Genomic DNA, 25,764 nt, shown 5'->3' with positions numbered 1-25,764 from the left:
CTAGAGTAGTTAAGAAAATTCTCATTTTAGATGAACATTTTTTAGGAACGAACTCATTACTTACTAGTGAGTCTTCTTAATTTTTAGAGTTAACTTCAAAAATTATCGTGTAGGTTATTTATAAGAAGTAAGATTCTAAAATTTCTCAATTGATTAACAAATTTAATGGCTCAAACCATTTCTGAATACCTCGATTAGTTCATGAGATATCATTTTTTAAAAATCACCTTGAAACATTTCTTGTTTTGGATCGCACAATTTTTGGAAAGAAACGTTTAAATTTTTTTCCCTAGATTAAATTAATGACTAAGATCCAGAATTAAACAACAAATTTTAAGGTAAATTAATTCTCGATTAATTTAAGAGAAAACGATTTCATTAAAAAAAAGTCTCTTAAGATGAACACATTTTGCATAGAGTTCAAAAATGTGTCCCTAGATTATATAGAACGAATTAAATACTAAACACGGTATATTTACAGAAAATTCAAGAACAAATTTAATGGTATAAACCATATTTTCATATCTCCATTAGTTTATGAGATATCATTTTTCATTTATCATAACACAATTCTTAGGATTGATAAATATTTTGGTGTTGAGTTCAATTCTAGGATAAAAATATTAGACTGTATTGGACATTCCAGTTAGTTTCTCCACCTGTGACTTTTTGAACACGTCTATTCCTGACGCTTTAGAGATTATTTAGATGGAAATTATCATCCTACCCAGAATCAGGCTAAAGATCTTATCCGTATCTCTTAATTCTTCTACCAATTTGTGACATTTTAATGGCTTATGTTTAAACCTAAAAATTAAATAAACGATCACCACCAGGTTGTGGCAGAACTACACAAAAACCTTCTTCATCTTTGATACCGGTATGAAGTTCAAACGGGAGAGAATACGCTGGGGAACAAAGTATCGAAGCACCAATTTCATGAGAAATCAGTCACAAAATTGAGAATAAATCTACAATACCAATAAAGTATTCAACACACACCTAACTCCTCTTTGGCTACTAGGGGCAGACATTTTCAACAGATGTGGAGAATGACAGCTTTATAGTTTGTATGATGAGCCACAAGATTGCATGCACAGCTCATGGGAACAGAATGTATCTTTAAGAAGATATTAAATAGCGATTTTAGTGGTAAGAGGGATTTTGATGCTGTGGAAGAAGACACAAGAAGGGGGGTTCTGGGTGTGAGATATTGGAAGTGGAGGGCTAAGGATAGGGAGGGAGCTTTGTAAAGGAGGCCAAGGCCCGACATCGGGCTGTCGCACCATAGGAGAAGAAGTAGATTTATCAATGTGTTGTTAAACAACAAACTCAAACGTTTTAACAAATAAATTCAAACGTTCTTTCTGAATATGTAATAGCTTAGTGTCAATGTCTTAATGGTTACAGTTATTTAGGAACCACTAGGATGTAATAAGGGACACGACTCTTATGTCACAGGAATATTGAACCCAAACAACAACATATCTGACCATTAGTCACCTTAACAAGCGAACTTAAAGAATAACTACAAAACCCAAATTCTAATTTCCACGAAACGTACCAGTGTGTCAAATAAACCTAAAATTTAACTACTTAAGCTAGAAATCCTTGCAGTTTGTTAAGTTATTTACACAATTCTTTCGAGTTCATAACGATATCTGTAGCACATGACTCAGAAAGTGAACAGGTAAGACAATTAACCTAAGCAGGTTTTAAAGGAAAGAGTCTACATATATGCTAGGTTTACCAGAAAATTTTAAACCCCATTGCAATAATTCTAATGGATGATGTGGTTGAAAGAATTGTAATTATTGGATATTGAAACAGTAGCTCCAAAACCAAGAGGAACATTGGCCGTTTGAATTTGTATTTGATACATTGCCGAAATTTCAACCTCTATAGATAATGCAATTTGTTACTTCTTTCTTTCACCTTATTATTGTTGAGTTCGGATATTGCAAAAAATATATAGTTAATTATTACAAGGATTTATAAAGTAATCTATTAAATACAATTACACTTATTGTGACACACATTCATTAACGTGATATATTCTCTTCGTTGCGTTATTTGTTAGTAATGAAGGTATGTAGTTTTATATGAAATGATTGAATAAATCACCTTAAGTTATCACGAAGATTCTCGCGCTTGTCTACGGTTATTACTCAAGACGAGCAGGTTGTTATTTCTCGTTTGGTGCGGTAAGGGCAACAAATCGCCTGGAAACCGCATAACTGGTGGTGGTGCGCTCGGTTACGAGCCCGGAGAAATAATCGGAGTTATATCAGGAAATTAAACCGACAGTTGCTTGCACCACCTTCGGCGTATTCTCAACTCCAATCAAGCCGCGTTAGGCACGCATAACTGAAGATGATGTGCCTACTAGATAAATCCGATTGGGATAGAGAGAGGAACTTCCTATCTTCGTTGCATTATATAACATCCTGACGATGCGTTCTTTCCCATTCAGGTCGGACTCTTTTAAAAAAATGCACACCAACCTTGCGTAACGTTGAATCGATAGGACGTTTTGCGTTCCAGCGAGCTCTCATGCAATTAGCTCATTCGTGAGCAGCGCAAATGTGTATTGTTGCGTGACTAGAACGATAGCGAAGACAATTACGTCTATCCGAATCCCCTTTGTGCGCGTTATAGATTGGAAAACCGCACCATGCACCGCACGTGATCGCAAACGCACAAAGAACGTCTGTTTGTGAATCCTGTGAGTACCGCAAAACGTATGAAAACCCAGATTCAATTTATATTAAAAAGTATAACTACTATTATTATTATTATTTTTTCTTGAAATGACTCGCTGCGCCGTAAAAACCGACATAATAATACGTTACGGTCGGAAAACCTCTACTTAATTAGGTTAAGTAAATGATGTAATCTCTTATGTACCTGGGCCAAAGAAAACTATAAATTTCGCAACGTAACTACCTACTCCTCGTCTCGAAGCGGTTTTATTGTATGCACGAGTGAAGTAAACGACAACGGTCCGCGCTGCCAACTCCTTCTTTCCACTCTGGATCCAATATAAAAAATTGCTCTGCAATGCAGAATACCCTCGACGACGGACCGTCGACGTAGTCTTGCTGAATCTCTTTAGTTACGATTTCTACCTTAAGGTAAACCTAAATTTCGTGGTCGTTTGGGACGTTTATTGATTTTTTTCGAAATCAAACTCACATCAAATATAGCAATAGTTATTTATATTACAAGTAGGCTAGAAACATAATTACTGTACGAGTATGGAGAATTGCACGACGAGGTCGTAGACCGAGTCGTGTAATCACACGAGTACTGTAATTATGCTCTAGCCCACGTGTGATATACAGCATTTTATCTATGACTGCTAAAAATTACTAAAAAATCAATTTCTTTAAAAGTCTATTTGACATTTATAAAAATATTTTGAAATGATTGTTGACAATTTTGAATTGTCAGTTTCAACAACATGTTTACTCATCTGGAATAAGTGTTTAGAAACGTAAAAACATAACAATTAATGTTTATAATAAATAATATTGTTTCTCTGTAAGTAGATAGCACTTTTTCTTTTGTATTGTTGCTCGTTTCAATAAATTAAGTCTGTTTTGATTAGGCTAAAAATGCGTTACGTAATGAAACCAGTGCGGTAATGAACTTCATTACGTAACTCAAATCACTTCAAATGAGTGCGGTAATGATGACTTATCCAAGCAGTCGTAGATAAATATTTTTTATTAATACGTTTAATAAATAAAACTCCTGTATGTAAAATCAAAAGAAAATAATCAACTACAATGAACACAATAAATATAATAAAGACTATAAAGGTTATCCAACATATCCTAAAGAGGCTTTATACATCTACAAAGAATCAGATGTCGATTTTCTTGAGACTTTGATCAATAACTAAAGAGTTAACTAATTTTTATGTCACAAAAAAATTTATGAGAAGATTTTGAAAGTTTACTTAAACAGCCCAACTGAACAAAAAAGCTTTGAGTAAAAACGGCGCGGAAATCGGTGTCTAACGCAAAGGTAGCAAATGGACGTATGAACAACGCCGAGTTTTAAAAGTACCGGTGGGTAATTGCTTTTACAAGTTCGTAGTACTTTTACGGCGGGGAAATTTTATCAGCGCTTTTGCAGTAGCTGCGGTGGCTACAAAACAGTTCGTCTTTTACCCCGGTGCTTTTCGTTGTTGAGAGCAGAGGTCCGCTAAAGGAAACCCGTCTACATCTTTTGTGAGGGTTCATTAATAATTAGTCCAGCAATTCGCTTATACAGCCACTACTTGTAACTGTTACCTTTTATTGCGTGAAATTCCAGAAATCTCGGTAAATACGGAATTTGATTTTTATTCTTGATTTTTAAGTACTGTAAAATCTCGATAGAAAGTAGTAATAAGAGGAAGGAAGTGACCTTTATAACCCAGTCTGTTATATGAAAAATTATTAGCCGTGCATCTCTTAAGATGGCTAAATCTGAATTTTTCTAGTTGTAGATCTAGTGTTAGTTCGAGTTTTAGTTCAATACACATATACAACAATTTAGTACTGAATAACAACTAAAACTAGAACTAACACTATACCTAGAACTAGAAACATTCGGGTTTAGCCCTACGTCTCTTAAGGCGGCTAAATCCGAATGTTTCTAGATCTAGGTTTAGTATTACTTCTGGCTATTGTGGTACTGTTAGTTCTAACGATGAATAACAATTAAAACTAGAACTAACACTATACCTAGAACTATAAAGCTTGGGGTTTCCGAAGCTTTCGAAACCCGAATGTTTCTAGTTCTAGGTCTAGTGTTAGTTCTAGTTTTAGTTTAATGGAAAAAAAAATACAATAATCTAACGCCGAATAACAACTAAAGCTAGAACTAACACTAGCACTAGAACTAATACTAGAACTAGAACTAGAAACATTAAGGTTTAGCCGTATTAAGAGTCGTACGGCTAAACACGAATGCTTCTAGTTCTAGGTCTAGTGTTAGTTCTACCTTTCGTTAAACAAAAATATACAACCGAGTTGTCTATACATCCGTATAGACAACTCGGGGAATACCCCAAGTATATCTATGAACATGGAATAGAGCAACTTGAGGAATAACCCGATTTGGATTCTATCTATGAGCGCTAATATTTATATTTAAATATAATGATGTATTAAATAGATAATATTAATAGTATGACTTAAAAATATTTTGTCCGTTGTATCCGAGGTCCGTTATATCGAGATTTTACTGTAATAGTATATTGTTCAGTTAAATCACGTTCGAGGCCGTCTTTCTCCACCGAAAAAGGAAACGTGTTTAACGTCTTTACCATGATGACCAAGCGGTCTTTAATTATCGTCTGCGCCATGTCGTTTTAACACCTTTTTTATGTTCATTCCTGCATCCGTTAAATTGACGAACAGTAAACACGTGCCTTTAATTAGTCGTCGAATTATTTTCTGCTATTTGTTTAAGTTCCAATAAAGTAGATGTCGAGCAGATGTTGTTGAAAAGGTTGCGTTGCGTTTTTCATCCTTCGTTAACAAATTGATTTTGGCAGGAAGAGGTCTGTTTTGGTAGGCTTCCAAAATCGGGAATCCTAATGAACGCCGATAATTAAAAACAAAATCGAGTCTGATTACAAACAAAAATTGGGACTCTTGTTAAACATTTGAATCGGAAAAATGGGCAATTTTTGGAAAGTTTAGCCCGTTTTTTAATTAGCATAAAACACGGCTGGCTCTCGTAACGACTGCCGTAAAATAAAATGGAGAACAAGCGGTTCCCGTGGAAAATTTTTCCCGTAAGTTTTAAACTTTTTTTATTATGACGATGGCGGGACGTGACCTCATCGATTGCGTCGCGCGAAAAGCGGCCGATGTCATAGACACATTGTGAAATTGGAGTGAGCCGTAAATCTATTTTATGCTTCCGTTTAGCGCCGAATGAAACTCGTCCATTTGTTTATCGATTCTTTTGTTTCTGGTCGACTCCACCGTTACGACCGTATCGGAATTAGTTACAATTTCACTCCGGACTCTACACACGGGAGTGGCGAAAGTTCCAGCAGTATATTACTTCTGTCAAAAGTTAGTATTCGCTATTCGGCGTGTCGAAAATTGACAAACTAAACGTACTACGCGTTGTTTATTAATTCACCGTTTTGTTGACACCTTTTGTTAATGTAGGATTTAAATCACGCTCGACCATTTCCACGCGAACGGATAATAATTAAGTTTTTGTACGTGACGGTCACCCGGTGTCACGTTAAGCAATCGAGCGCGTGCGAATTTTATTGCAAACCGTAACCAAATACGGCCTCAAAATTGTTTAGCGCATCGTATTGTCTTGCACACTTTACGACCACCGTAAAATCAGAGACCGTCGTTGCGACTTAGTTAAGCTAGGAGAGATCCGTTAATTTGTTAACACTAAAGAGGTAACGAGTTAATGTTTTGTCACGTTTTACGTCTTTTCTTTTCCTGGAACACTCACATATTATACAAATGTTTAACGACATGAGAAAGAAAATAAATTGTATATTCTAAATTTATACCTTTATCGTCTACGCCACTGATTCAAAGGTGAGAACAAAAATTTGGATTTCTAAGAAATGACGCAATTTTATTAACAGTTAGTAAATGTTTATAAGTTTATACTATTTTCGTCGTTCTTTAATCTTCGTTTAATCATTAATCATCCGCCTTTATATTATTTATAATCGCATCGTTCGTGGTCTGTAAAATCAACGTCCACTTTATCATCAGTTATTGTTGTTATAATTATTACTTTTGTATGTAACTTAGATAATACCTCGCATGCATATTAAAATATTGCAAAATTGAAATAAATCGCATCAATATCGAATGACGTAGGCCATAACAAAAATATATCAAAAAACATTTAAATTGATCAAAAAGATTAAAATTTTCGTAATAATCCGAAAATTTTAACCTAATTTGATATATCGCACACTATATGTATTATGAAATTCATTATAAAAACATAGATGGCATCATTTATTAGTGTTTTGTTTTCGGCCATATTGATTTTATAAAAACAAAAATATATTGATTATTATAATATCTAGATAAATCGAGTTTGGGCTCATTTTACATGTTTTTTTATAACCTATCTTAATACAGTATAGTATTTATGAATCACTTTTTTTCGACCATCTTGGATTATATAAAAAATTAAAAAATCAAAATATCTTGCAAGGTTTAATGGTAATATAGGTCGTGTTTGGATTCATTGTAAAGGATTTTTTGTGAAGCTTAAGAATACTTGAAAATTAAAGTTAACTTTTAATCCGGAAATTGACCTCCTATTATTGTGTTATAAAGTTCTTCTAATCTCTCATTAGAAATGAAAAACATATAGTTTGAATGTTGTTGTCAATTAAATACAGTGCGCGACAAAATTATCGAACATTTCAATAAAACAATAAAAAATATTTTGCAAAAAAAGGCGAAACACGTCGAATTTTTCCAAATACACTTTATGACTTCATGCTCACTTCCTGATACTAATTTATTTATGAGTTATGGGCCATATGCATATTTTTGCAGAATAAGAAAGAGTATCTTTTTCTACAAGCAACGATTTTTAATTTTAAACAAATAAAAACTTCTTTTTACAACAAAAACAATGTTCTAAGAACATTTAATCATGTTTAACAAAAATATCGACTAGGTTGTGGCCAAAATGCAGTTACATTTTAGAAATATATTATTTCAATAGTATCTAAAATAGTTTTCCAAACACGAATTAATATAAAATGCAACTCAGAGACTCAAAAGCAACTCAACCCAACCCATTGAACATACTATACAACATACAATAGCAAAAAAATTTCTCATTAACATCAACGATTAATAATATAATAACAATACTCTTCAAGTAGTCCACAAACGATTATCTTCATTCTCAACAATGCTTACAAGAGTGTTCGTTAAATAAGATTAATATAACCTTGACAAATTTGCATTAAATTTATGAAGTCAACATGTAGATAGTATCCATTATGTCTCCGAATTGGCAGGTTCATTAAGCCTCGATAAAGCTTACTTTATATTTCTATCATTATTTCATTAAGTGACCATCATGTCTAAATCCAGATCACTCCGTATAAACGCCACTTCACCTCTGTATTAAAATCTGCTAAGTTAAGTCTGTACAAACTCTAAACTTTATAGAGTCTACATTAAGATTTATCACAGCACTAGTTAGCCTACATCAAAAGTTCATCTAGAAGTAGTCCAACACTCCTTTAAGACGTAACAATATCACCGCATATTCCTTATTAACTGTATACTAAGTTTTTGAATGTGTAATCGCCGTTATTCCTTTGACTTCATAGATATTTTTGTATCAAATCCACTTTAAATATCTATCTTGTCTGCATTAAGTTTTCATCGCGTTTGCTTAGACATAACTCTGCCTAAGGTGTTCAGCAATACTGCATCTTCTAGATATAGTATTGATGGATAACATTATCGAGATTCCATAAAGTCTTCATAAAGCTTTTAATAAATCTTCATGAAATCTTCACAGTCTGCATTAAATTTCTAATGTCTCATGACATGATACGTACACTAACCCATAATCAAGTCTAAATCGAGACAGCATCAAATCCTCGACATTTATCTATCAAATTAAGTTTGTAAAGACTCAATTTTTCTCAAACTACTCCCTAAAATGTTAAGTTTACTTCATTCGACCAAACCCTTAGGATAAATTAAACGTCAAAATTCGACAGCAATTTCACGAAAAGGAATATTAAGCGATACTAGTTCGTTTACTAGTTTTGTGTTATTAAAGATTAGTAGCATGTGTTTATTAGTTTAGTAGTATTAATCGCAGCTAATTAACTTGAGCAAAATCATTTTATCACCACACCCTGACAGCAAGAACATCATACTATGAATAATGTCATTTTCTTTTGTTATCACATGTCCTCGATCTAATATCATTTGGTATGAACGATATCATATCTTGTAGCATACAAACTAAACTGATAAATAGATTACAGCATCCAATACATCTAGTATTGCGTTTTAAATTGTGGAGATTTATTTTTAACCAGTACAATATTGTATGCACTATATTACTGTTTACAGTTTGATCGCAGTCGAGTTTACTACGAAATACCACTACGAAATCTTGTTATTGGAACTTCTATTGATTCGAATGGATATGTTTATATAATATTCTATAATCCGCTGTCGATGAGAGCTTCGTGAACATTACCAGGAACCATCACGAAGATAATCTCGCCTCTTTGTTTTCGAAAAAGAGCACACTCCCATGTCTTCCAAGGCAAGGTTACATGCCGGTGTTTTTTCGTGGTTTTCACTACGTCCAGTTAGGGTTAAGTTGAAATAAGGCATCAAAAAATCCAAAAAGATGGTCTCTTGCCTAAAATGCACATTTCAAAAAGGTTAGAGAAGACCATGCATCTCAAAGTATTGATTTATCAATCCTTTAAAATATCTTGATAGATTTTAAAGGAATATAGAAACGCGGCGATACGCATGCAAAATATGTGTATTCTCTGATTATCCACATTTTCAGAAAAACAATAATCAAGGATAAATTGATACTTCCTTGGCGAAAAAGGTAGTAATCTCTTTCATATCTGCAACTTATGATGAAGTTAGCTTCATCACAAGTGTTAGGTTGATGAATAACATTCTATGAAGTACATTTATGAATATACATCAAAAGTGTATATACAGTCTAACTACAGATTAACTTGACAGATACAATAAACTTCATAAAATTCATTCTTGGATATCATTCCACCAAATGAAACACAAATCCCAACCACCAAGCGGAGTTCACAAAATATCTTGTTATAATTGAGATAGATTGTATATCCCGGCGACTGATGATTAGAAACCCGAAACCAGTACCCAAACCCACCTCATATTAAGTTTATCCACGTTACTGGTATTACTACATTTTACACGTTTAAACAATCCAAATTAGCATTTTTTAATCCAAAAGTTGATTAAATTACAAAGTGTAATATAATATAATGAAGTTATAATAATACTCCTAACTATTTTAATATTATGTCTAAAGACAATCTATAAAATTGAATGCAAAAGAAAGAGATATCAATTAAGTATTATAACAGTTTTATCCAAAGACATTTGTAATTATGATTGTAATTTACTGAACGCAATTAAATATTTAATCAAATCCTGTTCAAACCGACTATAATTTATACTTTAGATAACCTTAACGATTTATCAACACCGGACATTTAATAAACACATTTTGCCTTAAACTAGTTTTCAAAAAAATATGATATTGTATTCATCGGCTCATAGTCTAAAATGATCGATAAAATAGAGTAGAACAATGATAAGAAGTGAATTTTAAATTTATAACATTACTAATTCGAATTATGAATTAAATTAATGAATTAATGTCGTAATCGTATTTGATAACAATAACATTAACATGTAAAGCTCTCGTTTAATTTAAACGGGTTCAAAGTTGTAGCGACGCCGTTAAAACTATCATAACAGAAATTAGTTTGGAAACGACGATATTTCGTATAATTGAAAGTGCTCTCGGTGTTGCGGATGCGGATACCGGGCTAGACAGCTTTTAACCTTTCAACGCGCAATAGTAAAACGTTGCTTTAGTATCAATAAAAATGGTCTGAATTCATTACACATTTAATGCGGGTTTTATTACTTTTAACTTTGCACACCTGTACACAACGCACGATCGTTGTAAAAATTAAAGTTGTAGGTGGGTTGTTGCACACTATTGCGTGTTTCGTTTATTGATTAAATCATCCAAAGAGTTTAGGTGTTAATAATAATGTAACAAAAAAATTCAGTAGTTAAAAATTAATTATTTAATATAACAATTAAATTAATTATGTGCATGTAATGTTATGCATAGTGAGCGATTGATAAATCAATTAGCGGTCCGTTTGTCCAATGAACCGACATGACGTTGAGGGGTTTGCGTGAATCGATCCTTATCAATGACAAGTAATGCCCGCCACATTACGTTGTTAACGAATAAATCATAATTTTCTAAGCACGTTGCGTGACCAACATTTTATACAATATTAATAATAATAACAGTGTTGATAAAAATTTCGTTTTGGCACAATATAAAATTCAACCGGTCAACATAATGCGGTCATTTGTATGCTAGACGGAAGAGCGTTGCGCAGTAAGTAAGGTCTTCGGACGAAATAGCACAGAAATTAACCACGGGGAAACGCGTGAGTGTAATACAAAATTAATTAGAGCAAAGGCGTTCGACGAAGAAAATGTACAGCCCCCGTCGTTTGTTAGAACACAACGCGAACGGAAACTCAGCGGCGTGCACATGCGAAAGCGTCATCACCAGGAACTTGGAGCTTGGGTGCGATGGCGCAGCCCCAACGAGTATAATAAGGAAAGGGCAGAGAGGCATTTGTTACGTATGCAAAACGTGCAGTAGACGTCGCACCGCTGATAGTGGAATTACTAGGATGAAAAAGGACCGAAATGTTTTAAAATATGATAAACAAAATAGAAACTACCACGTAACACCACAACAAAATCGTAGGAAATGCTCATGATTCTTAAATAATAACCTAATATTTCAATAAAAAAGAAAAGCATAAAAAATTAAATGAAAACGTCAGTTATTTTGAAATGTAACACATGATATCAAACGACCATTCAAGCGTAACTCTGGGATAATCCAACGGTGATCCAGTAACACCGGAAGCGGAAGGGAGAGTCCGGTGGTACCCATTGTGCGGCCGTTACGGCACAGCTTCCACCGAATCTAATTAAGCGAAATCATTCGACTACACTACAACGTCCAGGTATCGCGATGCTACAATGGACGCTTCGTAGATCGGACTAAACAACTCCGGGAGAGTTTCACTTTCAACTCCGGGGGGAGATTTTCTTTCTTCACCGACGCCGGCGTAATCACGTCGTAATGAGCTACTTTGTCGGTTGGACATAATGGCGCGTTGTTGTGTCGACCGGAAGAGGCTGGTTTTAATCACGTAAACGTGACGTAAGCAACCGAGAACGTTTAGCGTAATTGGACGATTCCGAATGGAACATTTCCTGGATGTTTTACTCGAACAAAAAGTAAAACAAAAAGAAAATCTAAACCTAAAGTTCCCAGATTTAACTAAACAATAACATCGCCGAACGATTTTTTGTTGTGCGTTTAACCTTTGAAGGTGAACTAATCGAGGGTGAAAGGCAATAAAAGTCTGTCGGAGAAGGCTTTTGCCCCGCGGAGCTACGTTACCTTTGATGTCCCACGGTACGATAAACGTTACTGATATTGGAATAAACAGACGTAACGCGTCGCGGCGCTATCAAATGGTATTGATGGGTACCGGTCGTTTCCCGCATCCGTTTTACCATATTTTCGGTTCGATTACTTCAAATAGCGAACCAGTTTGTATTTGCGACAAGAGGAATTATATTCCGTACTGTTTATATCTGTCTCCTATTTCGAAATCGAGGCAAGATAGAAACTAAAATGCACGGTATAAGGCGAAAAGCGACTCGTTTTTATGTGTTTACAGAAGGGAACCGCTTCAATCGATAGAAATAACATTGGCGCCACCAACTTGAAAATTCAATCGATGTGAAAACATCAAGTAGTTTTTACGGATGTTTTAAAGATAATATAATTTTTTAAAATAACAATTAGAACCAACGATTATTATGATTTGAAATTTAAGATAAGATAAATATGTCGTATTAATCATCAACAATCTCTTTACAATTAGGATTCAAGACATCACAAGATTCGTTCAAGAGTTTTACTCCAACTAGGTAGAGAAATAATTCAGGTAGAGTCTTTCTCAAAGGACTTTGAACTCGTCAAGAAAAACTACATCAAACTCTCATTAAAATTAAAATCTCTTTAAAATTTCTCTTTCGTAAACTCTTTCGTATCATCATGAAGAAAAACGCAGTAAAGTCTTACGGTTGATTGCAAAAAAACTAATTGCACCTAAAGTATCTGACAAGTTAGAAAGGAACACTCAATTAGTTGGGATTCAGGGAACGTAGAGGAGCTACAAGGCAAGCTACGGATCTCGCTACTATGACACTAGAATTACACGTCAAGACACTATAAAGCAAGAAGAGTTTCAAGATACATCACCAAGAGACAAAATATTCCGAAAATGTTTGAAATTGTATCGATGAGACTCTAGCTAGACTCAAAAGGTTAAGGTTAGGCAAACTCTAAACTTCAAGATTTTTATTTAATTATACTCGTCATACATTAGAGTAGAAGAGTCTAAAAGTACACTGGAAAGAGGGTAAGCTTTAAGAATATATCAGGAATTATTCTGATAAGACTCCAAATTTAAAGAACAAATCTGGAATTACATTGACAAAATTTTAGACAGAAGGAAAAAGTTAGTAATTATATCTTCAACATTTCATACTAAATTAATAAAGCTTTAATTACTCTGGTCACATCCAATAATACAAGAAGAAAGTTCGAAATTGAACAGCAGTCTGACAACAAGAAAATGTTTGTAATTACACTAGCAAGTCAGTTATCGAAGAAATGCTTGCTTGTCTTACTCTGAAAGTCCCCAATATCTTGCTAAAACATTACTATATAGAACAGTTGTTTAAAATGATATACATATTATATCATCAGGAAGATGTGCAATGGAACAATTAAATTGAAGTAATTCTCGGTTTCGTGAAAAACAGCGAAAGTGCTAGCAACCACATCACGACAACCGGAAATAAGAGCCTCAACTTGAAATTGGTCGAAAAAGTGGCTTACAAACCTATTTAAACCATTTTCAAGAAAGAAACCAAAGACGTAGATAGTGTAGCAACTGTACCAAAAAAAACTCACGGTATTTCAAAGTTATTTTATAGCTAGGCAGGCCACACAATGTTGGCAGAAGGCTAGATACTGCTAACAAGCACATATACATACTGTTATTGGAGGACTAAATACTATCAATAGAAGTAAAGACGCTGCTAACTGCTTCCAAAACACTAGATGCTGCTTATAGAAAATTAAACACTGCTTGTAGGAGACTATATAATAGCTTGTGGAATGCTGACTACATACTGCTGGCAGAAGATTACGAAGTACTTTCAGAACACTAAATACTGCTTTCATAAGACCAGATATAGTTGGTAAGAGAACTACCACTAGATACTGCTAATGTAGGACTAGATACACAGTAAATTACAGTTTAAAGTAGAAGTACAACATTCTTCTAAAAAGTGTATAGAAATAGAATTTTTTTAATATCTTAATTTGTGTCAAAAAAAAAGTTTTCCTTCCTCGTAGCAAAATTCATTTTGCTTTATTTACAATTAAAGTAAAAGATAAGTTTATACGAAAGACCATGTCGTGAATAAATAATTTGTATAAGTACAAAGGCTTTCACGGCCGGTGTGAATTAAACTAAAATTAGAACTAACACTAGAAACTTTCGGGTTTTACCGTGCGTCTTTTAATAAAAGGTTTGACGTTTCGGATGCCATGTTGCAACCTTCTTCAGAAACTGGTTCGAAGTGACGAGATCAAAAAACGGTAACAATATATAAATCGGAAAAACTAATTAATAATCAGTTAACGCTAATTACAAGCTAATTAATAACTAATTGCGTCGCGTCCGGTGTGAGGCGGGAAGAGGTCTTCGTGTTCACCACCATCTTCCATGTTCTGCTAAGCTCTCAGCCATCCTCTCTGTTGACGTTATTTTTATGTCGGTGGATCTCTATAAAACTCTAAACCTTTTATTAAAAGACGCACGGCAAAACCCGAAAGTTTCTAGTGTTAGTTCTAATTTTAGTTTAAATAATTTGTAGAATATATCTTACAGAACTCGCCAGAAATCGTTCAAAATTTAATCGATTTTTAAGTGTTTAACCCGGCATCTACACCGTTAAGGCGGGTACATTGGCATAAATCACCTAGAAATATTTCAAATATCGCTTAATCACCACGGCGCTAACTAGACACGTCAACCTGCCATTGCAACACCAAATAGATTTATTCAAATTCATTTATTTTAAATGAAGAATGAATATAAAGAATATATACTTCGTTATTATCGGAAAAATGATTTCTAACAGAATATTATTAATAACCTTATTGTTTTTTGTCAACAAACCTAACTTTCTGAAAGTCATCCGACCTCAAATCAGTTGTTATACGTGATAACCATGAGCGATAAATTAAGCTGCAAGTTATAAACGAAAGAGGAATTTTAGTACTTTCTATTCTAAACAGCCTGTTGTCCACCTGTTACCGATAACATTCCTGAAATTATTCCCAAACAACTTGTTGAAGAATATTTGCGTTAAAAGTGGTTAAAGTAATTCGACATTTAATTCATTTAAAATTGTTTTCTTAAATACTAAAAATCAAGCATTAACACAAAGGAAAAGTTGTACTACGTAAAGATATTGTACGTTGAATACCGCAACGAAGGAATTTATTAAAGTTACCTAATTCTAGTCGAATTACTTTTAGTAAATGATAAACTTTAAACGACAAAGTTTTTGTTTTATTAATTAACAAAAGATGTCCAACTTTAGTAGCGCTATCTTCCAATTCATTTCGTGTTACTCTTGATTTTAGATTATATGTATATTATATCATATTATATCACACAACATATATCTAAGCGATAGTTCAATTAGTTCCATACAGTTTTGCAGCTTCATCCTGTTTATTGTCAGCACTTCAGCACTAAAGCTTTCTCAGAGTTCTTCTAATGTGTTTGGTAGTAAGAGCACGCAAATAAAATCATAAATGTAGGGACACAAGAAAGTAATCACAGGGCGTTAAAGCAAATAACTTAGTAGGCCAAGTAAATAAAGCTCGCACTACCACAGTCAACCCAGCGATGCGGAAATTCGTCATTTAGGTATCTATGAATTTGCATACTCCAATGAAGGACACCCTACCCTGTTGGAATACAAAATCTCTAGAATTTGCAGTTAGTCGTGGAAACACAAGAAAAATGCGCTTTTGTGTTAGAAACAGCATAAAAATATTCACCTTCAGCAAATTTCTTTCAACGGTGACAATTTCACTTGAATTTTCAGTGTCCCTGAATAGCACCTTATGACGATTTACTTTTCTGGATACATGAAATGCAGCTTCATCGCTGAATATCAACTTAGCACCCAAATTTTCATTTTCCAATACTCCCTCCATTTGACCCAAATTTCCAAACGGCGAACATAATCCGTCATTATTTGTATTCCATTAAGGTAGTGGAGGTTATGGCAGCTACACAAGGTCTTAATTAACTATCAGAGCTACAGCTTCTATTGCAATAGCTAACAGTGCTTTACGTGCCCCATATCTTGCAAGATACCAGATCAAGGTTTGAGGCAATGTATACGGCATCAAATGACACAAGTACATGTGGACATGTCGCTTTCTTGTAACCCTAGACATAGCAATAAAGCATGTGTGGCATTACCCAAAATAACAAGGTTCTTTGGCTATCTGGAATTATTTCGTTGTCCTTTAACGCAGCTACTATGAGGTCTAGCATCGCACCCTCCTTAATTAAGGAGACGTGGCCATCCCAAACACTGAAACGCACCATGACAAGAGTCTTAAGAACGGAATCAATTCAGCCATCTGTCGAAAAAAATATTTTGAAATAATCATAAGTTTAATAATTTGTAAACAATACTTGTTAGAAAATATCTAGCTTGTCCAAATAGGCTACTCTGTCCTATAAGGGTGTTGTACGAAAGTTGGTCGAAGTACTTTATACACATATGATGAAATTGTGTATTATAATCAAATTGTCCTGATACAAAAAAAATTTAATTGTAGAGAATTTATTTGCTTTAAACACAACACATAGCCACGTCGCAAATTTTCCAGTCTCCGTTGAATTACAACGGGTTTCTAGAAACGTCCTCGTTAGCGTAAACGGACGAGACCATAAATTTAGAACCAAGACTTCTCGTATGTAACTATTGAAATCGTTGAGCATACATTAACTATGACAAATACAATCCTAAATTTTCTTCTTCGATTCCCGAACGTAACAAATCCTCGTTTCACTAATACCCAGCCATTACCTTCCGGGTGACAACCGAACAATACCTATTAGATGTTATGCAAATGAAACCCGTGTTATTCCGCGAGTTCAATACGCGCTCGTTTCATAACAGATTTGTTCTGGCACCCAATTCGAAATTATCCGTTTGATTAACCGTTACGCAAACGGTAATTAATAAAGCAAACATCGATTGTTTTCTGAATGTGGAATGAAAATGGGACAACAATGCGATACCGGTTATTCAGTTGTGGGGATGGCGAGCTTAATGAAAGAAAACCCGTCAAAAATTGGTTTAAAGCTTTAATGGCACTAACACTTTGATGTTATAGTTCTGTTGGTCCCACACCAATAACAACGGTTCGATGGCGACGAGAACGTCGGCTTTACACTCACCGTAACGTTTATAGGAGGTGTTAAATGGTACCGCCATTGTAGATCACTTACGTGGACCGTACAAGGCAACTATGTTGGCGCAAGACATTATTGTGGCTTACATTTATACACCTTCTAACATTATCCACCGTTATACACTTTCGAATAATAACCAGTTAGAGTGTGGTTTTTATAAAAATTGGAGTTACTTAGTACCTACTTGCTAAACTTATAATTAAACATTCGAATTTTTCCTTTTTTTTATTTCATTTTCCAAAACGTTTCATCGCGTGGACAGCCTTCAAAGTCACGAAAAGTATCCGGCTCGTTTATAAGCACTTTGTGACATCTGTGCCCTGATATGGCACACATAAAAAACGCCACGTTTTATTTCCGGCTATTAAAAGAGCAAAATGTACGTAATAAAGAGGTACGTGTGCGGTTAATACCTTCCAGCTTATCTTTATTTCCGATTACAAAGAGAGATTATTTTTGTATAATACCGTCCTAATTATTTAAATAATTATTTCTTTAACCTGGATTTCGAGATGTTTATATCATTAGATATCTCAGCAAAACATAACTTATTAATTGTAATTATTCCCGAGTATTTCTACGTGAACTTTTGGCAACTGTAAGCTAAAGTTTGTTCTCGATTCTTAAAATAAAATTCTCCTTAGCTTACTTCCGCTTTAATTAAATTGAATTCATTATAAAGATTACTTATTTTGAACAATAAATAATACGGGTTATAAAGCAGTGTTGACAAAGCTTTCTTTGTATTATATTTGACTTGAATAAAAATATTTTAAATCTTCTGTAAAGATCTCCCATTCATTTTAATTATCCAGTTTGATTCATCTTTTCCTCTCATCCCCGACAAAATTAAATAAATAAATTCAATTGCGGAATCTGTTGTATACTTTCGTCTTCATTGCTAATTAATCGTTGCTGTCTTTTGCATTTCAGTGAGTGTTGGCAAATACATGTTAAGAAAGACACATCGTTAATTACAGGTTCTAGAATTTTATCGTTTGATGTATCCATCTAGATTAATTGTTCCATCATATCGTGTATATTTATTTTTGACTCTATAACTGATCACATAATTATTAGTGCTAACGTGATTTAGATTTGTATGGGAATGAGTGTATTCATATCAATTATTCTGTAATTCTTGGTACGTTTGCTTATTCAAGTGTTATCAGTTCAAGTTCTTAGCAGATTCATCAGTAGAAGAATATAATTCACCTCAGTGACTTATGGACAGCCTATTAGATATAAGTCAGGTCAAATCATTTATTCTCCACATATAAATAAATCAGATATTATTAATTTTGTAACTATATAATAATTGCTTTTATCCCAAACTTTAAACCAACAAATTGTGGCGGTATAAGTTGTTATTGCATGACTGTGCACACACCCACGCAACGTTAGATTACACAATAAGGCTATTTGACCTTGTGCAAATTTTTTACAGCACATTTAGAATCTATACACCGAGTGTTAGAGTCTTCTCTCTTGAAGGAGTTCCATAACAACACCGAAAGAGAGGTTTTTCCTATTCAATAATTTATCAATAGAGCTCACAATTACTTGTAAGGCCGTTTCGATCATCCCGGAGTATATCCCATCTAAGGAATATATATTTACAATTTATATAAGTTTATACAAATTTGTGGAGTTTTTCAAAAGATCTTTAAAGTTTCTAACCAATACTTTGTGACACGAAGTAAAACAATAAAATGTGTATACATTTGGTGGTTATAACTAACTTTTATTCTTAATGTTTCTTACTTCAACAATGTGAATTATTTTAATTGTATAGTAGTTCCTGATATAGTTCTCGCTTGTTGTAACAAATTTGCTAATTTTACACAAATTAAAAAATGGTTGTGGTGAAATTAAAAGATCAAGGTGGTAATATACAATACTTGATACTGAAGTATACAATGTTGAAAAAGAAACAGAGGCAAAAATGGAAATAAGATCAAATGGAGATGTGATGAAAAAAAACGTAAGGGAAATATGAGAAGGAACAGGGTAAGAGAAATCAAGGACAGTAAGTCAAGAACGAGGAGTACTAATTTACGTACATGGAATATGAGAAGCCTAACTAAAAGGAAAGGAAATAGAATTAGGGAAAGAATTTGACTTGGAAATATTTATGATAGCAGAAGAGAAGAGAAAAGAAAGTAGGAGGTAGAATTGAATAATGGTCATCTTTTGATATGGAGCAGAGTGAATAAAAAGGATGAAGTAGACTAAACGAATGAGGGAATAGATTGTATAATCCATAGAGTCGTTGATAAACACAACAAAGTTCAACAAGCTCAACAAAGTTGATAAGCACGAAGAAAAGCAATTTTGGCAAGACTAAAATACTTTTCAGCAAAAACAATCACCATTACCCAGAGTATGGCACGAGAAGCTATAGAAATGCCACAAGAACAACATCAATAGAGAGGATGTTATGGAGCCAAGAAGACCTGAAAGAATCCTTCACTCTACATAGGTCGAATTAGTAAATACTACCTTCCACAGTTCATTTTGAACTTATTTTTGAAGAAGGTTAACATGACATCCTGTTTTAATAGACATGAAGTGGCATAACCCAGATGTTTCTAGTTTTAGTTTTATATCTAATAACACCGATCGTGAAAGCGTTCAAACTTGCAGTTGTTGATAAAGATACATTTATGTTTCCGCTATCACAAATGATTGACGTCTTGTCAAGTTGATTGCTTCAGGTTCTAGTAAAGTCTTCCACATCGTAAATCACGCAGTACTGTCGTCTATTTTATCCCAATAACATACATCACATAATGAATCATCGTTTTATTAATGTTAGAATTTCAGCACTAGATACATTTTTGTTGTTGAAGTAATTTTGCTTAATTCTAATTCCTTAAACATATTGTTTCTGTCAAATAAATTGTTTTCGACATATTTAAACTACGCCGAGTTTATAGAGATTGTTACATCATATTCAACGTTTTCAAAATATATGTTTGAAATTTATCTTTACAATAATTAGGTATTGCAGATTTATTGCCTACAGTCAAAGAGAGTCTTTTTATCAAAATAAAATGAGTTTTGACGCAAAAATAAATAATTGGTTTACTTATATGTGCATTTACAATTAAAAATCTCTCTGAAATATTTGGTGGTGATAATTATTATCTTAAATTACGTACTACAGGAAATCTAAGCGTTATAAAAGTAGTAAAAGATAACCGCATTCGTCAATTCTGCAACGACAGCTAAATACTGAATTTCATATGAAAGTGCAAGAACATTCCCTATCATAGGACATTTCTAGACACCAATCTATGATAACAGAATTTTGGAAATAAATAGGGACAGCATTAGGAACTTCATAGGCATGGTTTAAGATTATTTAGAAGTTTTTGTAATGCAGATTGGTTCAAAAATTAAAAAAAGAACTATAAGCAGTGACTCTCAAACGAACCTCACTTCGCATGTTTCCTAAACTGTACGGGTTTTGGTTATAAGGTAGCAAATCACATCTTGATTTCTTCAAAGTGAGATTCCCGTTAAAGTTTACAATAATGTGCTAAAAATGTCGAAGTGTATCAGAAATCAATTGCAAATTGGATGGTTAAACTGTGTGTGAGTGTCCCTATTGAATACAATGTGGTTGATCTTACATGCGTTAGTGTGATGGGTGGGTAAAAATCAGATATTGATGGACACGTGTTCCCAGATGATATGTCAGACTAGTGCCTACAAGATGCTGAGGATACCCACCACGCTTGTGGTGCTGCCATAAGATCTTGTAACATACTATAATTAATCATACCATCCTCCCATATCTAGAACTGAAGATTAGCTTGAAATCACGATTTGGAAACAAACTGTGCTTTTTTTACGCAATTAGAGAATTATCCCAATTTATTAACAATGTCAAAAATTGGAGAATCAAAGTTTCAAAATTACCAACCTGAAAAGTTTGCGAAAACCACCATATTGAAATAGATATCAAGGCTCATGGGCCATTAGTTGTAATGAATGAGTAAGCGAAGGTTATAATCACCCATGTGTGACTATTCACGATTATTAATTATGTATAACACGATATCGTCATCGACGTTAAGTTATCAGCTGAGTGAAGCCACTGAAAAAAATGTAATAATATCGAAAACAGACACAAAGTTGTCATTTAGATTTTGATTCATTATTTGTAATAGTAATTACACATAAAGAAATTGCATGTTGAAATGCACGAGGAAAAGACAAAATTGTACACCAAAAATGAAGTACACCAAGAATTTAAATTCCACCTTTAAAACTAATTATGGGCAAAGTAATGATGAGGAGAAGAAAATATGTGAAGTTTTTGTACTTTTAAACTGATCTTTAATTGAACGAAAAAACATTAGACTTACTAGTTTCGGCTATGTGCCATCTTCAGAGACTAGTTTTTCATTTATGCACACTCCCTTATTGTTAACCACTGATATTACCTATAAGTAAGTCTATTATAGAATTTTGCAATAACTCCAAAAATTATATAAAATATTCAAGAATTTGTTTTGCATCTCTTTAAAGATGTAAAATCAACGTATTCAAAGAGATTAATGTCAAAATTCCTGCAACATTCTAATTGGTTTTAACATCAACGAGAATGCGAAACACGTATTGTTCGCAAAAAAATTCAACAATCGTTTCCCATTTCACAAATCCTATTTTTTTAAATCCCACAAAAGGTCGTTATTTTTTTTTTTCAACAAAAAAATAATATTGCTTTTAAAATATTTACGTAAAATGATTCGTGTAAAAGTTGAAAACGTTGAAACCAATTCTTTGTAATACTTGAAATAAAAAAAGATTATTAATTTTTAATAAGTTCCTATTTATAAAAGTACGTATGTAGTTTGATATTTTTGTTTTAATAGTAACAACGGATTTTTATTGTAACAGTTAAAATTATAAGCTGTGTAAAACCAATAGGGTGTAATTTCTAGCCTATTTTCGAACATGAGAAACTTCCGAGTGGGACGTTACGACTGTTAAAAATTAACGCGCTAGTAGCCGGGAAGGAGTAGCAGCAAGACGCGGCATGCACGAACTAGCTTTAATCATAGGACGGTTAATAATTAACCGGCTATTACGGTGCGCACGGCACTATGGGATCGATGTATGTAGTTTTGTTACGGCTTGCCGACCACTAGGCGGCACTGTTATTCGTATAACCTCGACCCTAATAAAACTTCTAAAAACTTTTGCTGTTTCTTTAACAACCGTATTCGACTATGTCCTTAATATTTTTCCCGATTTCAGGTTCAATAACGTTCAAAGTTTGTTATATAAGATATCTCTGAGTAAGTATTCAAGTTTTATTTGGATTGATTGAGAGATATGTGCACTTTTTCAATTTGAAATAGTAATAAATTTACTACCTATATCCTATGTAATATTCTAAAAGCAGTTGTTCATATATATCACTGGCGAAACGTAGTAACACATTTGGGCGAAGAACAGAACTACGAAATCAGCCACTTTGAGTGTCCAAGGGTCACATAATGCGCGAGATTTATATATCACCTGGATTTCTCTTGGGCACAATTTACGACAGAGACCGTTTTCTTCTTAAGGGACGGAAAATATCTCGGAGAAAATACTCCGACTACGGCCGATATCCCGTAGTCAGCGGTTTAGCTAAATGGCCCGCCATTGCCAAATAGTCCATAATGTTGCCAAGTACATAACGAACCTTCGCGGAAGCGGCTGTTGTCGTTCCTTAGCTAGCGCGAAACACCTTTTCCGGGCAGATAGGGCCACCACGACACTTGCTTACCGTCGCAATGCACCAAAAGCACAGCATTTCCAAGTGGTCTGATAGAATAGTGAATTACGTTTTGCTGAAAAGTATTTTTCCTTTTCAACCTTCAAATGACGTCTAAACTTTTATTTTTACTTTTAATATAATAAAAGAAGCAAACTTTTTGCCTCGTGTTTCCATTTTCACGCCCAAACAAGTTTTATACACAGCCAGCTTGACCCAGCTTTAACAGGACCATCTGCTCGTCCCGTATAAAGCTTTTAGCCATCCTCTAATAACGTAGCCGCCGAGAACTCGGCCAAATTCCAAATTTACGGCGTTCAACAAGTTGTAGAACGACTTTTTGCTACACCATACTGGGTAATCTAACGTTCAACGATCGAAATCAACATTTTAATAGTATCAATTCGCACCTGATAAACTCTACCTCTTTTTATTTGACACGTTTTTTGTTTAATGTAGAAGGACGCGGCTTTACTTCAAAGAAACATCCACACGCTGTTCTCATTCCAGTTGGCTGCGGACAAAACTTTACATGTAAGTATGGGAACACGGCCTACTGTCTGTTCTTAACGATGCATCGGTCGCCACCTGGTTCAAAGTGGGAAATAGGTTTTTCCTTGCTAAAATTAGCACAGAGGTCGCCATGAGCAGCCTTTACGCGCTTCTCGGTGAATATTTACGATGATGTAGTGATGTACATGATGCATTTCATGTTTAACTTGACGCAATACATTTAAAACATTTCACATCATAAAATTCTTTTTTTTTATTATCTAAATTAAACAATTGGTATTGATGTCATAAAATGTTTAGTGCAGTTTGTAAATATACCTGTACGAGATAAGGAAAATATACGTTCAGATTTAAGTAACGAAAGGGAATTAGTTTCGGTTATCGGTTGACGGAATATTATCAGCCCTTATCGTAGAAGCAGTGGCGTAACGTTAACGGTTTGTGTGGAAAGCTCTTTGCATATACAATGCTGCCAGCAACTGGCGGACAATAGAGCGGCAAATGAAGCGGTCGCGTGAATTTTAAAGTAGGGGGATGCACGTGCAATTTACGATAAGCGTAAATAGCAGCGCTGTCGGAGTAACAATGGTTTGTTGAGAATTTCTTTCCGTCCCCGTTCCGTTCAATATAATTTTGCGTTGTGCGGTACAGCGCACTTCGTAGTGTTCCGGTCGCCGGAATTGATGTAAAATTTATGAAAAAGGCCGCCGGGAAATTGTCAGTTGCCAATTTTCCGTTACCGCAATCAAAATCCACAAGAGCATTCTTAGAATTCACCACAGAGCCGATCGCGGGAGTACAGTTAACCGGCTTGAATCAATTCTTCACGGCGGCAAACGATAAGTCGTTCCGGTCTTAATCAGCGGACAACATTGCTGCGACCGGATAAGGTCCCCATAGTAATTGATTATCTGCGAACAATGTCTGAAGAGCTTCGACGGAGCTCGCCCTCTTCCGATAGCGTCCGGCCTCCAATTCAATTAACGTCGACGAATGGAAAATGAATTTTAATCCGGACCGATCGATGACCGGCCATTGTGACCCCTCCATCTCGCGTCAATTGACCTCCGCAATTGGGGATGGGCGCGCATTGATTTCCAATGACGCAAGTGTCCCATCCTCAATTGACCAATAATTCAACGCGCACGTATATGATAAAGAACAATTTAGATATAAACGTGCAGTAGACAAAAGGCGGCAACGTTAGCCATCGAGAAGCGGCTGAGTAAGCGGCTTGGGGGACCATTGTGGCCTTGAGCTGGCCCTTGAAACACTGTTTGACGTGCTTGGCGCCGTCGTATTTCTATAGGATCATTATTTAGAACAAAAGATTTTTGAAATGAGATGATTATAGATGAGGTCTCGAGCCCTCTTTGTGCCCCATCCTACGAGTGCGAGCCCTTTTTATCGCGACTCTGCAGACATGAAAGGAAAGCAAGAGCCTCTGTACAGAACCGTCGCCGGTTCTTCCATTGATACTAATCAAGATCGTCGCTTGCGAAATCTTTAATCTATTTCTCGAAACTGGAAACAATATTAATGATCGCAATAGACTCTAATAGATAGCTTACGACCGAAATGGCCGTTAATAATCTAGACGCGAGGAGACAACTTAAAAATGACCAAGCTGAAGCAAATTTAATCCTCAAGACGAGAAAACGACTCGCCTTAATAAATATCACCGAACGCGAGCTTAAACGCAAACACGACGTGTAATCCGGCTGCGAAGACATTCATAAATTCGCGCAACGTTCTCGTCGCGGGACGAAATTTTGACGGGTTGTCGCCGGTGCAAACAAATTTCCATGACTTCCCTTGCAACGTATAATGCCATCAAGACCCAGACGGGGAGCGTGGGCTGTTTACCCACCTGTGCACACACATTGCACTAGAGATCCTAACGATATGTTTGCTGATAAAGAACTTGTCCTCGCGATATTGAAAATTGCGTCCATGGAAAGTGTTCTTTAGAATAATAATCTTTCTTAACCTTACACTA

At 34.7% G+C, this 25,764-nt stretch overlaps 1 protein-coding gene across 6 annotated transcripts in view; it reads right to left on the bottom strand.

Annotated features, from left to right (window-relative positions):
- LOC111417394 (RNA-binding protein 6) overlaps positions 1-25,764 on the bottom strand; it is a 348,948-nt gene that overhangs the window by 262,327 nt on the left and 60,857 nt on the right. The window lies entirely within an intron of this gene.

The sequence above is a fragment of the Onthophagus taurus genome, chromosome 1 (genome assembly GCF_036711975.1).
Source record: "Onthophagus taurus isolate NC chromosome 1, IU_Otau_3.0, whole genome shotgun sequence".
Classification (NCBI taxonomy): domain Eukaryota; kingdom Metazoa; phylum Arthropoda; class Insecta; order Coleoptera; family Scarabaeidae; genus Onthophagus; species Onthophagus taurus.
The sequence above is the reverse complement of the archived record's forward strand: the minus strand, read 5'-3'. Positions and strand labels throughout refer to the sequence as shown.